This window comes from Pseudophryne corroboree, chromosome 3, assembly GCF_028390025.1.
Source record: "Pseudophryne corroboree isolate aPseCor3 chromosome 3, aPseCor3.hap2, whole genome shotgun sequence".
In the NCBI taxonomy this organism is placed as follows: domain Eukaryota; kingdom Metazoa; phylum Chordata; class Amphibia; order Anura; family Myobatrachidae; genus Pseudophryne; species Pseudophryne corroboree.
In genome coordinates this window covers 182,421,361-182,438,569 of record NC_086446.1, presented here as the reverse complement: position 1 = coordinate 182,438,569, position 17,209 = coordinate 182,421,361, and the positions used below count along the sequence as shown (strand labels likewise).

The window sequence follows — 17,209 nt, the reverse complement described above, 5'->3', positions numbered from 1 at the left end:
CCGTCCTGGAAACATATTTTTCAGGGCCCTGACAACGTCAAGTAACTTGGAGTCCTCCAAGTCCCTAGTACCCGCAGGTACCACAATAGGTTGGTTCATGTGAAAAACAGAAAACACCTTAAGGAGAAATTGAGGACGAGTCCTCAATTCTGCCCTGTCAGAATGAAAAATTAAGTAAGGGCTTTATATATGATAAAGCCGCCAATTCTGACACACGCCTGGCTGAAGCCAGGGCTAATAGCATCGTCACCTTCCATGTGAGATATTTTAAGTCCACAGTGGTGAGTGGTTCAAACCAATGTGACTTTAGGAAACTCAAAACAACATTGAGATCCCAAGGTGCCACTGGGGCACAAAAGGAGGCTGTATATGGGAGGCTGTATATGCAGTACCCCTTTTACAAACATCTGAACGTCAGGCACTAAAGCCAGTTCTTTCTGGAAGAAATTCGACAGGGCCGAAATTTGAACCTTAATGGACCCTAATTTTAGGCCCATAGACAGTCCTGTTTTCAGGAAATGTAGGAAACGACCCAGTTGGAATTCCTCTGTAGGGGCCTTCTTGGCCTCACACCACGCAACATATCTTCACCAAATGCGGTGAAAATGTTTTGCGGTTACATCCTTCCTGTCTTCGACCAGGGTAGGGATGACTTCATCTGGAATGCCCTTTCAGGATCCGGCGTTCAACCGTCATGCCGTCAAACGCGGCCGCGGTAAGTCTTGGAACAGACAAGGCCCCTGCTGGAGCAGGTCCTTTCTTAAAGGTAGAGGCCACGGGTCTTCCGTGAACATCTCTTGAAGTTTCGGGTACCAAGTCCTTCTTGGCCAATCCGGAACCACGAGTATCGTTCTTACTCATCTCCCTCTTATGATTCTCAGTACTTTTGGTATGAGAGGCATAGGAGGGAACACATACTCTGACTGGTACACCCACAGTGTTACCAGAGCGTCCACCGCTATTGCCTGAGGGTCCCTTGACCTGGCGCAATATCTGTCTAGTTTTTTGTTCAGGCGGGACGCCATCATGTCCACCTTTGGTTTTTCCCAACGGTTTACAATCATGTGGAAGACTTCCCGATGAAGTCCCCACTCTCCCGGGTGGAGGTCATGCCTGCTGAGGAAGTCTGCTTCCCAGTTTTCCACTCCCGGAATGAACACTGCTGAGAGTGTTATCACATGATTTTTCGCCCAGCGAAGAATCCTTGTAGTTTCTGCCATTTCCCTCCTGCTTCTTGTGCCGCCCTGTCTGTTTACGTGGGCGACTGCCGTGATGTTGTCCCACTGGATCAATACCGGCTGACCTTGAAGCAGAGGTCTTGCTAAGCTTAGAGCATTGTAAATTGCCCTTAGCTCCAGTATATTTATGTGGAGAGAAGTCTCCAGACTTGATCACACTCTCTGGAAATTTTTTCCTTGTGTGACTGCTCCCCAGCCACTCAGGCTGGCATCCGTGGTCACCAGGACCCAGTCCTGAATGCCGAATCTGCGGCCCTTTCATAGATGAGCACTCTGCAGCCACCGCAGAAGAAACACCCTTGTCCTTGGAGACAGGGTTATCCGCTGATGCATCTGAAGATGCGATCCGGACCATTTTTCCAGCAGATCCCACGGAAAGGTTCTTGCATGAAATCTACCGAATGGGATCGCTTTGTAAGAAACCACCATTTTTCACAGGATCCTTGTGCAATGATGCACTGATACTTTTCCTGGTTTTAGGAGGTTCCTGACTAGCTCGGATAACTCCCTGGCTTTCTTCTCCGGGAGAAAACATCCTTTTCTGGACTGTGTCCAGAATCATCCCTAGGAACAGTAGACGTGTCGTCGGAAAAAACTGTGATTTTGGAATATTTAGAATCCACTCGTGCTGTCGTAGAACTACTTAAGATAGTGCTACTCTGACCTCCAACTGTTCTCTGGACCTTGCCCTTATCAGGAAAGCGTCCATATTTCTTTTAAGAAGAATCATCATTTCGGCCATTACCTTGGTAAAGACCCGGGGTGCCGTGGACAATCCAAACGGCAGCGTCTGAACTGATAGTGACAGTTCTGTACCACGAACCTGAGGTACCCTTGGTGAGAAGGCAAATTTGGACATGTAGGTAAGCGTCCCTGATATCCAGTGACACCATATCGTCCCCTTCTTCCTGGTTCGCTATCACTACTCTGAGTGACTCCATCTTGATTTGAACGCTTGTATGTAAGTGTTCAAATATTTCAGATCTCACCGAGCCGTCTGGCTTCAGTACCACAATATAGTGTGGAATAATACCCCTTCCCTTGTTGTAGAAGGGGTACTTTGATTATCACCTGCTGGGAATACAGCCTGTGAATTGTTCCCAATACTGCCTCCCTGTCGGAGGGAGACGTTGGTAAAGCAGACTTCAGGAACTTGTGAGGGGGAGACGTCTCGAATTTCCAATGTACACCTGGGATACTACGTGTAGGATCCAGGAGTCCACTTGTGAGTGAGCCCCCTGCGTGCTGAAACTCTTGAGATGACCCCCTACCGCACTTGAGTCCGCTTGTACGGCCCCAGCGTCATGCTGCGGACTTGGCAGAAGCTGTGGAGGGCTTCTGTTCCTGGGAATGGGCTGCCTGCTGCAGTCTTCTTCCCTTTCCTCTACCCCTGGGCAGATATGACTGGCCCTTTTGCCCGCCTGCCCTTATGGGGACGAAAGGACTGAGACTGAAAAGACTGTGTCCTTTTCTGCTGAGATGTGACTTGGGGTAACAAAAGGTGGATTTTTCAGCTGTTGCCATGGCCACCAGGTCCGATGGACCGCCCCTTTATACGGCAATACTTCCATGTGCCGTCTGGAATCTGCATCACCTGACCACTGTCGTGTCTTCGTCTGGCAGATATGGACATCACATTTACTCTTGATGCCAGAATGCAAATATCCCTCTGCGCATCTCGCATATATAGAAATGCATCTATAGTCAATAAAATCTTGTCCCTGTCAAGGGTATCAATATTTTCAGTCAGGAAATCCGACCAAGCCCCCTCAGCGCTGCACATCCAGGCTGAGGCGATTGCTGGTCGTAGTATAACACCAGTATGTGTGTATATACTTTTAGGATATTTTTCAGCTTCCTATCAGCTGGCTCCTTGAGGGCTGCCGTATCTGGAGACGGTAACGCCCCTTGTTTTTATAAGCGTGTGAGCGCCTTATCCACCCTAAGGTGTGTTTCCCAACTCGCCCTAACTTCTGGCGGGAAAGGGTATACCGCCAATAATTTTCTATCGGAGGAAACCCACGTATCATCACACACTTCATTTAATTTATCTGATTCAGGAAAAACTACAAGTAGTTTATTCACACCCTACATAATACCCTTATTTGTGGTACTTGTAGTATCAGAAATATGTAACACCTCCTTCATTGCCCTTAACATGAAACGTGTGGCCCTAAAGGAAAATACGTTTGTTTCTTCACCGTCGACACTGGAGTCAGTGTCCGTGTCTGTGTCTGTGTCGACCGACTGAGGTAAATGGGCGTTTTTACAAGCCCCTGACGGTGTCTGAGACGCCTGGACAGGTACTAATTTGTTTGCCGGCCGTCTCATGTCGTCAACCGACCTTGCAGCGTGTTGACATTATCACGTAATTCCTAAATAAGCCATCCATTCCAGTGTCGACTCCCTAGAGAGTGACATCACCAATACAGGCAATTTGCTCCGCCTCCTCACCAACATCGTCCTCCTACATGTCGACACACACGTACCGACACACATCACCCACACAGGGAATGCTCTGATAGAGGACAGGACCCCACTAGCCCTTTGGGGAGACAGAGGGAGAGTTTGCCAGCACACACCAAAAACGCTATAATTATACAGGGACAACCCCTTATACAAGTGTTTTCCCTTATAGCATTTTTATATATGTAATCATATCGCCAAATAAGTGCCCCCCCTCTCTGTTTTAACCCTGTTTCTGTAGTGCAGTGCAGGGGAGAGCCTGGGAGCCTTCCTCACAGCAGAGCTGAGCAGGAAAATGGCGCCGTGTGCTGAGGAGAATAGGCCCCGCCCCTTTTTCGGCGGGCTCTTCTCTCGGAGTTTGTGAGATCTGGCAGGGGTTAAATACATCCATATAGCCTCAAGGGCTATATGTGATGTATTTTAGCCATAAAAAGGTATTATACATTGCTGCCCAGGGCGCCCCCCCCAGCGCCCTGCACCCTCAGTGACAGTTGGTGACTGTTGGTGAAGTGTGCTGACAACAATGGCGCACAGCTGCAGTGCTGTGCGCTACCTTATGAAGACTGAAAGTCTTCTGCCGCCTGTTTCTGGACCTCTGGACCTCTTCAACTTCGGCATCTGCAAGGGGGGTCGGCGGCACGGCTCCGGGACCGGACTCCATGGCTGGGCCTGTGTTCGATCCCTCTGGAGCTAATGGTGTCCAGTAGCCTAAGAAGCAAATCCATCCTGCACGCAGGTGAGTTTACTTCTCTCCCCTAAGTCCCTCGTAGCAGTGAGCCTGTTGCCAGCAGGACTCACTGAAAATAAAAAACCTAACTTAAACTTTTATTCTAAGCAGCTCAGGAGAGCCACCTAGATTGCACCCTTCTCGTCGGGCACAAAAATCTAACTGAGGCTTGGAGGAGGGTCATAGGGGGAGGAGCCAGTGCACACCACCTGATCCTAAAGCTTTTATTATTGTGCCCTGTCTCCTGCGGAGCCGCTATATCCCCATGGTCCTTACGGAGTCCCAGCATCCACTAGGACGTCAGAGAAATATGTAATACAGTATATCTTTGTGAAAATCCTATATTAAATAACACCTGACGCACCAAGCCCCCTCAGGTTATAGAATATAGGGATAGCAAGTTGAGTGAAAGACACGAGATGGACACCACTCAGCTATCAATGCACACACAAATAGTGACAGTTTGTACAATGCAGAGGTTATTACAGACAATAATACTGCACTGGACTAGCTTACACAGCTATATAGTCAATAGATATAACACTACACAGTAAGAACTGGATGTATATCACAGAGTAATTGTACTATAAACCCCTGACTAAATGCACTCTTTCTTACTAACACTGACTAAAAAGGCAGGTAGAATACTTAAGTGTCATGTAAAGGCACAGCGCTGACAACCAGGCGGCTTTACATAGGAGGATTTGCCCAAGCAGTCCCAGGAACAGTGAGCTGAGGAGTAATGGCGCCGCAGACACTGACAGGGAGTGAGGAAAGACAGAGATGCAGCTCCAGGGCGGGAACACTTGCTGGAAATGGCGCCCTGGGGCTGGGGGAGGGGCTTCAGGTATAAGCCTTATCCCCCTTGCTGGCAAAACCACCGGGTACTGTGGGCGATATTAAAATCGGTTTTAAGAGAAAACCTGACCTGCGCCCATGCCCTGGTGATCTAGTGGGATCGCCTGTATCCACAGTGTCCACCGCCAGCGCGCACGGCCCGCCTCCTACTGACCGCGCCGGATCGCGATAAAGACCGGGTCCCACGAGCGGGACCCACTTACCACCTCCCGAAACGCGGCCACGCGATCCTGGAGAGCCCCAGCTGTGTGTGCCTAACGTGTAGTAAACCGGAGCCTCCGCTGTAGGTACCCGGCAACCAGGGCTCGGGAGTGTACAGCGCCGCTGGGGAGAGCTGGAGCTGCAGCAGAGAATGTCAGAAGACATTTACCCCTGCTGCTGCCCTTGAAGTCTTCACTTTTTACCTCATAAAAAGCTTTCCTTAGGGCTGCCTGGAGCAGCCCCTCTGTTAAGTGCCTGCTTACTGCAGCACCAACTGACAAACTGTGCTCCTGTGCTGGGAGGCGGGGTTATAGAGGAGGCGGCGCTGTGCATTCTGGGAACAGTCAAAGCTTTGAGCCTGTTAGTGCCTCGGATCAAGATCCTACTCTACACCCCATTGTCCAGACTTGTGGAGCCCAGTGTACCCCGCAGCAGAAATTGCATTTTCTATAAAACATGTATTGAAATACAAACACCTTCCCACTACCTACTTACGTCTTTATCCATGGGAAGTCTGTTTCTGCAGTCCAAGAGGAAATAACAAATATGTAATTCCAGCATACGTCCATGTCTTGATAATGATAAGTTAGCTACAGGGTTCAACCAGCATTCAAGAAGTAGTGGCTAGACAGTGCTGCTGCTGATGGGCATCATCTTAGTGTTCTCCACACCGGCTCGCCAGTGCACTAAGGAGAAGTGCACCATAAGAGGCATCTCTGGGGATGCGCCCTGGGGTAGTGCCACATGCCTGCACCAGAGCTAAGAAAGCTTAGATATGGAAAGGAGTATATTCACAACACAAAAATTAACGTCTGCGCAACTGTGAATGAGGCACCTACTATATACTGTACTGAAATAGAGAATGTCATGGTTCTTTGGATAAATGTTTTTAGCACTTGTTAGAACTCACTAGTGTCTCTCTCTCACGTCAGTGCTCAATAACTGACTAAATAGCCAGGTTGCTGCAAAACACGGTGTTACTAGAAGAGATCTATGACAGTGATTTATTTAGCATGTGTTTTATCTACTCACAGCAAACAAGTCTGCCAACAGAACAAAAATCCTGTCCTCTAATGGCTTCATTCATTAATGGCTGAAGCATTTTCCTGCGCACTCATTAATATCATGTTTACTTAAGATGGATATTTACCTTCTGTGTAATGAGATGGACAACAGATGATCTAAGTGCAGGAGAATTAAGAGAAATGTCTATGACTGTCCTCATCCCAGATTGCAGAGCACTGAAGACATTTTGTAATTAACCCTTCTAGTTCTAGAATAGCTCGTAAAGCAGGATTTGCTCAGAAGCAAAAGTCTTTTCTCTTGTCATTTTATCTGAAGTTTACCGCTTTGCCATGGGGTTTTCTTTTACTGTCATTAGCCTCCTGTTACTGACCACTCCTAATAGTGTTACTTGGCCGCCAGACACTGCTCGAATCTGCGTGCCTACTGCACATCAGTTATTGGTTAGTACAGCTACTGTCACCAGGATGATTCACCACAGGGCTGTAACTAGGAGTGGGGAAGAGGTGCCGCCACCCAGAATGCAGGGCCTAGGGCAGGCATTCCCAACCACGGTCCTCAAGGCACACCAACAGTGCAGGTTTTAGTGATATCCAGGCTGCAGCACAGATGGTTAAATCAAAATAACTGAGCTACTAATTAAGTCACGTGTGCTGAAGCCTGGATATCACTAAAACCTGCACTGTTACTGTGCCTTGAGGACCATGGTTGGGAATGCCTGGCCTAGAGGGATACGCTGTTGCTGTCCCATTGCATCTGTATTTGGCATGCAGTAAAGGAAGCAACCCGGGACATCCTTAGGATTCTCCAGGCACTCAGCTTCTCCTTGGTCCTGGTGGCCCTGTCCCCTCTTTATGACATCATGGTGTCAAATGTTCGTGTTGGGGGTGGGGGGCGGTGGTGGGCCAGGGCACAGTTTTGCTCTGATTCACTGGCACCTAAATCCTCTTACTTGTGGGTGTTAAATATATCTGAAGGAGCACCTCATTACTGGTAACTGTGGCTGGTTCTTTCTAACTGCTTATGTTACATAGCAGGGTAGCATATGTTGCTGGGTTCAACCCAAAACAGCTAAGGATCAGGTTACAGTTTAGATTTAGGGGGAGATGTACTAAGCAGTAAAAACAAGTGGAGAACTGAGCCAGTGAAGAAGTTGCCCATGGCAACTAATCAGCTGCTCTGTATAAATTAATAGTATGCAAATTTTAAATGTTACTTTAATGCTGATTGGTTGCCAAGGGTAACTTCTCCACTGGCTCACTTCTCCACTCTTTTCAAATCTTAGTACATCTCCCCCTTTATCTGCTGGTAACATGATTACAGCAGAAAATCAGCATCAACAACATAGTCCGATCATCCTTTATGCAACCTAGGCCCAGATAACCCACTTTGGTGTCAAGGGGCCTAAACCAATATGTTGCTTCGGGCACCATGGGGTCTACTCTTATTTCACTTTTAGGTATTACAAAAACCTTGCTTGCATAATGGTCTTTATGGCTCATAAATAGTCTTTTCAAGGACTGTTACATACCAGTATGTGACACTAATAGTTCATATAGTACAAGAGAGTACAGCAACATGTGCTCTTAAGGTATAGTAAAAACGAGTTTCAACCTGTGCCATAAATTCAAAATAGAACTTGAAATACTATACATCCCAGTGAATGCTTGAGCAGGTTGCCCTATCTGGGAGAGGAGGTATACTACACCGAGGCAGTCAATCAGAAGTAGATATGAACAATGGGACAGGATTTTATGCTTATCTTAGTATAAGAGGTTAGTAGACATTTTGAAAGGGTCTATGTACTAAGCATTGGATGGCGATATAGTACCAGTCAACAAGCTCCTAACTGTAATTTTTTGCAAACACAGCCTGTACCATGGCAATGAGGAGCTGATCGGCTGGTATTTTATTTCAGTCCACTCAGATAGGATCCTGCATTAGAAGGAGATGCAGGTCCTGATATGCCATATGGAACACTATGGGTTTGCTCCAAGGTAGGTAGCTCTTAGCTTAGATATATTAAGTAAGGAGCCATTATCATGTGGCTCTTTGCTGGTTAATCATAGACCCAGATTGGGGTAATGGAGGTGTGGGGTGTGGTGCCTCTGGACTGGCTGAGCTGGATGGCTCTAGTGTGGCATACCCTTACATTCTATTAACACTTTTCACTTACTAATTTCATCACTAACACTATTTCTTTATTTTAATTACATCTTATTATTTTAATATCACTTTCTGAATATAGCTTCGGCTTCCTAACACTAATTTATTAACACTATAGTTTTTTTCACTGGTATGCTGCCCTGGGCTTTCTGGCTTATGTTGATTTTTGGGGTACCGCACCCTGCACCTAGATATAGTGCTAGGAACCCCAAATATACAGAGAGGCCTTGATGCGGCTTGGGGGCTTATTCATACATTTGCGCAAATATATGTAACCAAGATCTCTGAATTCTAATATTGGGTAGGATTTAAATCTGGTAACTGGTTTCATTCAGGGTGCTGGGGAAAACAAAATGCTTTTTTTCTTCCTTAGAAATACCCCTCCTTTGCAAGCATCCGAGTGATATCACTAAGCTAATTGAGCATCTACCACTATATATGTCACACCCTGCACCTAGACATAGCGCTAGGGGACCCCCAATATACAGAGAAGCAAAATCTGGTTTGTAAACGTTTGCTGTTTTAAAAAAAAGTACGAATTCACCCGTCGTTTCGGAGCTCCAGCCGTCTCCCGAGCCATTACATCCAGCCCATGGTGCCATTTTTAAGAGATAAATGGGAAAAAAAGTGCCAGGCTCAGCCCAATTGGACCTTGTTCTATGGTGCATGGTGTGTGGCATCCAGAGCTGGCGCAAGCCACTCAGCAAAGGGATGCAGTGCAGGGAAGCGCCAGGAATGGAGAGGCGCTCTCCCTGCTCTGCATTCCTGTACTGAGCTGATGTCCCCCTGCTGCTGCGCCTGCAGACAGCGGCACTTGCCGCGGGCAAGCAGGATTCTTGCCCGGGGCGCCGCATCCGGAAAGGGCGCTGCCGCTGCTCCGCTGCCTACCTTTCCGGCTCCCACATGCTGCCGTGCGGTCAGGGCCGCATAGAGCGCCAGACGCATCTCAGACAGTGAGAGACCGTCACTCACTGTCTATACTGCCGGCGCAGCGGCCGCTCAGGTTGCACTTGGATAGCGCAGCTGTGTATCCTCCTGGCTCCTAAGCCTCCCGCAATGCCAGGGAAAAGGGGGAAGGAGACAATCAGAGGCGTGCAGTATCAGGTGAGGAGGGGGAGCTGGAGCCTCTGCATGGCTGCCAGCTCTACAACGTGTGTGTGTGTTAGTGTGCCTACAAACAGTGTTTGTAAGTGTGCCCCTGGGACCTATATAGTGTGTGTCAGTGTGCCTATATACAATTTGTCAGTGTTTCAGTGTGCTCCTGGTCTGTGTGTGTGTGTGTGTGTCAGTGTTCCCCTATACAATCTATGTATGTGTGCACTAGTGGATCCAAGGATGGGAGAGGGCACGCAAGACTGTGTTCCCCTGTTGTTTCTGCCTTTTTAAAAAAAAACAGCAGTGGTGATGGAGGTAGTGCAGGGCCAACCCGACGCATATGCAGGGTACATGGCAGCCTCGAACGCAAAATGATGAGGGAACTGCCGCAGTGTTACCCCGCCTCCTGCAGCCACACTGGAGGCAGCCTAGCTGCGGCTCTCCCTCCTGTCTTCTACCCGCTCTCCCGGGCCCGCTGGCGGCACCTGGGGGAAGGGGAGGAGGTTCCAAGCGTTCAAGCACCACCAGTTTACAAGCAGCCAGGTCCCAAGGCGAGGAGTTGTGCTGTTCTAGATACAGCAGTTGGAAGCTAAGGCCCCCAACCATGACTCCCTCCCCATTTGAAGCACCACCATATTCTGGAGCAGAGAAAGGCTTCAGTGCTTCACCTGGCGTTACGTGTGTAGGCGTTACGTCATTGGTAAAGTGGGCGTTACGTGTGTAAGCATCACTGATACAGGGGGCGTTACGTGTGTAAGCGTCACTGGTACAGGGGACGTTACATGTGTAAACGTCACTGGTACAGGGGACGTTACGTGTGTAAGCGTCACTGGTACAGGGGGCCCTTCTGTTTGTAAGCGTCCTGCCTCCTGTGTGTAAGCGTCACTGGTGCATGGGGCGTGACGTGTGTAAGCGTCACTGGTACAGGGGGCGTTACATGTGTAAGTGTCACTGGTACAGGGGGCCTTACGTGTGTAAGCGGCACTACTACAGGGAGCATTATGTGTATACGTGTCACTGCTTTGTAAAGCATGGGAGGGCGCAAATTTATAGTTTGCAGGACGGCGCCGAACACCCTAGCACCGGCCCTGGTGGCATCCCTTATAGATACACATCGGGGAGTAGGGAAATTAGGCTTTAAGCTCCATTGGGGGCAAAGACTACTGTGGCAGAATAAAAGATACCCAAGTGCATCACTGTAACATAAATTATGTTGCTGCTGTATAAATATACTGTAGGCTATATATTACACACACAGTAACACCACTGGTATCATGCTTTACAATTTGTCCACATTTTTTTAATTTTTGCGGTCATTGTAAGTAATACATGGTAATACAACTTTCATTCTTTAGACTGGATTTTATATTTGGTGTAACTATTTAAATAATTTATTATGATCGCTTCCCATTAAGTTGTAGTGATGTACATCTGCCCAGAGTACACTACACATGGTGTCCTAAAGTCCTAAGCATATTTCCGAATATAAAATGAAACTAATATGTCTTTTGATAAGCTACTGATAAGAACAAATATCAAGAGGCAGAAATAGAACACAATGACCCATATGTCTGGTTTTATAAAATTAATGGAAAAATCAATAGAAACAAAGCTGTTAAGCAAATCATCTTGCAGATGTTAAAGGAACAGTATTGTCAAGAAACTTTATTTTTCTGTATGTTACTTTAAAATACAATGCATGTAAAAGCATATGTATAACCAAATATCTAATGTTTTTACTAGTTATGATGACACCATTATTTGTAAGACGTATACTGTGTGGAAGACATTGAAATGTTGCTAGGTCATTGGGGGTCATTCCGAGTTGTTCGCTCGCAAGCTGCTTTTAGCAGCTTTGCACACGCTAAGCCGCCGCCTACTGGGAGTGAATCTTAGCTTATCAAAATTGCGAACGAAAGATTAGCAGAATTGCGAATAGACACTTCTTAGCAGTTTCTGAGTAGCTCCAGACTTACTCGGCATCTGCGATCAGTTCAGTGCTTGTCGTTCCTGGTTTGACGTCACAAACACACCCAGCGTTCGCCCAGACACTCCTCCGTTTCTCCAGCCACTCCCGCGTTTTTCCCAGAAACGGTAGCGTTTTTTCGCACACACCCATAAAACGGCCAGTTTCCGCCCAGAAACACCCACTTCCTGTCAATCACATTACGATCACCAGAACGAAGAAAAAACCTCGTAATGCCGTGAGTAAAAACCTAACTGCATAGCAAATTTACTTGGCGCAGTCGCACTGCGGACATTGCGCATGCGCATTAGCGACTAATCGCTCCGTTGCGAGAAAAAAGTAACGAGCGAACAACTCGGAATGACCCCCATTGTCTGATCAATTCTTCTTAACCCTGAGTGCCGCAACGTTGTTTTACTATCATATGGCTGACTCTGAATATATATATTTCACTATTTTAGATATAAGTGGCACAAACGCTTTAAAGTAGCGTTTTCAGTCAAGGCCGGTCATGTTGTATCCTCTGCTCATGAATGAAAGGCATAATAAAGCAGTGTTCTAGGGCATCGGAGTCTCAATGTCTCCCAGGCACTTTCGTACTATTGTCTTAACATTTTTAATTAGTTGCAATTAATTTCAAGTGACAGCCTCCTGAAATATCAAATTAATAGGCGCAGATAAACTTGGGCTGTATGCTTCAAACTCGTTAAGAGATGCAATTAATTAATGATTTCATCTTGCATGAAGCATTTTGTACTCTCTCTAATCGTGGCACCCCTTCTACTCCCAGCTGTTTTGCAGAAATACATCCTGAAAGGTGTACGAAGATGAAGATATATTTTCTCAGGCTAACATTCCAAAACACGGATGGCAACCATTTCACTTTGCTAACAAAGGTTTAAATAAAGTGGTAGATCGCTCTATAACCTGGAAAAATGCATGTTGTTATTATTTTGCGGCTTGCTGATATGTGACATTTTCAGTGGTTGGTGTGATACCAATGATGCCATGGAGACACGTGTCTTACAGGACAAAGGGACATATTACTGGGGAACATCTCATGGTATCTTGTCAGCCACATCACAGGTCATTCTGCACCTGACTCATCATATTATGGTCTATTTTAATATATGTCTTGATAATGATAATGGACTCTTGTTTCTTTGGGACTCTGATGGGAATTTTTAGTGCCCACTGGATTTGCAACTGGCATAAAGTGGGACAGTGTTAAACAGCCAATACAAGTAACCAGGAAGCGGCCGCCGGTTTTCAGTACTGATCCCAAGTAACCAACTTAGCCTACTGTTAGCCGCTCCCACTACACTGCACCAGCAAGTTATTGGGTAGCAGATCAGGAGTCAGGAGCAACAGATAGGGGTGAGAAAATGACCACCACTTCTGTACTAAAGTGACTCAGTTTAAATTTAGATTAACCCTGACCACTGGATCATATGTGTATAGAAGATCCTTTTAGTCAGAGTTCAATAATTAGACAGTGGCAAAGGAAACCAGACTTCAATTGGAAATCAATTAAAGAAACCTCCTCCACTTAATTCACACCCAAACACCAAAGTTCCCAACATACAGTATGTGCACCAACAATAAACACTGGCCTTGTGAAAAGTTATATTTACATTTAGAACATTAATTCACTGAAATGTTATCATTTTAATTGTATGTATCTAGTGTAGTTGTAGCAAGAACTTTGGCTTTACTGAATAGTTATTCTTAAATGTGAATGTAATGTTTTAAAGAAACGTACCATAAATGTTTTTCCTGCATTCGAGTGCTTGAATGCTGTTGGAGACTTGTTTCCTGTAAAATAAAAATATAGATAATGGTTTCCTTTAATTATCTCTGCTACTGGTTGGGTTGGAGAGCCCATTTGCCTCTCTATACTACAAATTAAAGCCGAAAAGATTACAACTGACAAGTAAGTCAGAATAAGGGGAGATGAGTGCTAACTACCTTTATCATATCTGGTATATAGCATCTTGATAGGAATATTTTATCTTGTTGGGTCTGCTACTTGGCACAAATCATTTAATTGTCCATATTTATATACATAGCACAGATTTTCCATAATGGGTTTTTCTAAATCAGAGTTTCTCAAACTCTGTCTTACAGTCAAGGTTTTAAGGACGCACAGATGACTTAATAAGTACCTCAGTCAATTTGATGTAATTATCTGGACTCAAGCATGGATATTCTTAAAACCTGGGCTGTAGAGGCGGAGTTTGGGAAAACCTGTTCTGAATAATTATTCTCTACCAGAGATATCTAACAGTCAACAGCACCAAGGTGCTGGCAACACCATTCAAGTTACATCCAAAGGCATTTAAAATCATTTTACTCTCACCTTCTTCTAGTCCCGCTCTTTCCACTTGTACAACATATAAAGCAGGCCTATTTAAATGGCGGCTTGTTGGCCAATGTGGCCTGTGAGAAGCTGCAAAGTGGCCTATTAGGTTCTGCCATATTTTAGGCAGTGCTTATATTGCTGTGCCATTACACTGGTAACTAAAAGGAGGATTTGTGGCCGGACTCATCATGGACCTCTGCACAACATGTAGAGGTCACTCACAGTGGTACTGGGTCTGGAAAGCAGACAAATGGGCAAAATCCTTTCCAGTGAGTAACCATGTGAGGAAAGCCAGCTCAGGGCTTCAGTGGCAAATATATATGGGCAGAATATACCGGACATGCAGCAGACTGTAATGGAACACAGGGGTGTGTGAAAGAGTCTAATAGCATCTCAAGAACTCTGATAGCATAAAGGGCATCTGGAGGGTTCTGATGGCACAAGGGGCATAAGGAGGAGACTGATGGTAAATAAGGGGCAAGTGGAGCCTAATGGCATATAAGGGGCATCTGAAGGGTGCCAATGGCACATAAGGGGCATCTTGGAGGTTCTGATGGCATATAAGGTACACATATAGAAGTCTGTTGGTGTATAAGAGGCATGAGGAGTCTGATGCATATAAACATGTGTATTGTCTCTGTTGATGTCTTTCTGCAACCTTTATGGCAGTGGTTCCAAAATTGTATGCCTAGGCACCCTGTAGTGCCATGAGGCTCTTGCAGGGGTGCCTTGGATTGGTGTTCCAGGACCGAATCAAATTATTTATAGTCGAAGTGACAGGCAAAACCAGTGCTAGTGGCTGCCAATCATAAAACATGTGGACAATCAGAAGCACAACTGTACACACCACCACATAACAGACCCTCAGGATGATAGGTAAGTACAGTTTACTTAACTGAATATTGTTTTCAAAATGTATCAATAAAAAAAAACTTTTATCACATGGGTGCCGTGAAAACAATATACTGATACTCTAGGGTGCCGTGATTTAATAAAGTTTGGAAACCACAGCTATAGGGCATTGTGTAGCATAATCTGTTGTGAGAACACTGTGTTTCATAAATTGGACTGAGGGCATTGTGAGGCATAATGTGGGGACATTGTGGTATAATATGAACTGAGGGCACTGTCTAGCCCAATTTGAACTGGAGGCACTGTGTCATAATGTGAAATATATTTTTAAACTTGAAGCCCGCCCACCAGATTTCCCTAACTTTTCATAATAGAACATTCAAAATAATAGTTGAATATTGCTGCTATCATTTCCCACCTTCACTAGTAAACTATTTGTAAAAAGCCTTCTATTTACATCAATCAAGAAGGCTGCCATCTTATTCAAATACATATCGCATCATTCCACATCTACTGATTAAAGCTGTCATTCCTTATTTCTGCAGTGGAGTACACTGGTATTCCACAGGGAATAACATCGGGGGGTGTAGCGTTGGATCTTGATCCGAGGCACCAACAGGCTAAAGCTTTGACTGTCCCCAGGATGCACTGCACCGCCTCCTCTATATCCCTGCCTCCAGGCACTGGAGCTCAGTTTGTAAGTTGGTGCCTGCAGTGCAGGTCACTAACAGGTGGGGCTGCGCTAGGCAGCCCTGAAAAGAGCTTTTTAAGAAGACTTTGTCAGGTCCGGGTGTTTTTGTGAATCCGTTAACCTGGAACCAACCTCAGGTGTAGGTGCTGGGGTATGAAGAAAACAGGGAGGACGAAGGAAGTTCCGTTTCATATATTTATTAAAGTAACAATTCGGTAAGGAGTTAAATGACTAGTTGTTAATCATCATTATACTGAAGTATTGCAGGAATGACAGAAATAATATGCAAGAGAAAACTCAGAAATAAATAAAAGAAATGTTCATGGAAACATATGCAAAAACAAGCTGAAGAATAAATGTTGAATTGTCCAAATATAAACAGGCTTTGATGCTGAACTGCAGATTGTGTTTAACTGGTTAATGCAGACATGGAGAATTAACTGTAAGAATTTGCAATGGAGTTTTAAGAGTTAACTGAGAGACTGTGAAGAATTATCCTTGTAATGACAACATAGAAAAAGTACTGAATTGGGTTACTTGCGGGTTCCGGAGATCACTGTGAAACTGTAGTAGATGGCAAGGTGATGAATGGGTTAAATGCAGAGTTGAACAAACGAACAGCTGAGGGAATTGGAATCCTCCAGACTTTGTATGATAGGCAGACAGACAGGGTAACCTCATGCAGGACACTGGGAATCCAAGTATTTCCAATAGGTGTGCAATTGACTGATAGCACAATGGAGAGCCGGTAGATCTTTGGCAGTGAAGGCTGCAAAACGGACCTCTGGGAACGGAGGCGATATCTGGACCACGGGAATCACACAGGAATGCACGGAGAGAGTTCAGAGCTAGAGCACAGCTTTGATACAACAAAGCACTGGCCCAGAGTGACATAATCCCAGCCTACTTAAAGGCAGCACAAGCACGGGATTGGCTTACACCTGCCCACAGGTGTTTTCACAAGTGCTCAGTATTAGCTATTTGGTCTCCAACATGGCCACCTCCTATACAGCAGACACACCGCAGTGCCTTAGGCCATTTGGTCCCCGCACTCACAGTTCCCAGACTCTGCATTACCTGTGCCATTGATCACGCCGTGTCCCCACACGGGCGCACAGCACCGCGAGCAACCGCACTGGCAACGGATGAACCCCAGAACCCGCAAAGGTGAGAGACCGGTTCGTGACAGTACCCCCTCTTCTACGGGTGGTCTCCGAACACCTTTGAACCTTGTCAGGATTTTTGGAGAAGTATTTCTGTACCAGTCTTGGAGCATGAACATCTTCAGAGAAAACCCAGGATCTCTCCTCCGGGCCGTAACCCTTCCAGTCGACCAGAAACTGTAAACGTCCATATCGGGAACGTGAGTCCACAATCTCTTTAACTTCAAATTCCTCATTCTGCAAAGAGTGAACTTTAGGAGATTTGGACTGGGTAGTACGGAACTTATTGAGAATCAAAGGCTTCAGTAAAGATGTATGAAAGGCGTTAGGAATTCTCAAAGACGGTGGCAGCTTGACTTTGTATGACACAGGGTTGAGTACCTTTACAATGGGAAATGGAC

At 45.9% G+C, this 17,209-nt stretch overlaps 1 long non-coding RNA gene across 1 annotated transcript in view; it reads right to left on the bottom strand.

The window, feature by feature from the left end:
* Window positions 1-17,209, bottom strand: part of LOC135055069 (uncharacterized) — a 159,786-nt gene that overhangs the window by 43,178 nt on the left and 99,399 nt on the right. Inside the window, exon 3 of the long non-coding RNA XR_010243637.1 lies at window positions 13,503-13,555. This is a non-coding gene — a long non-coding RNA (uncharacterized LOC135055069). The remainder of the gene's footprint in view (window positions 1-13,502; window positions 13,556-17,209) is intronic.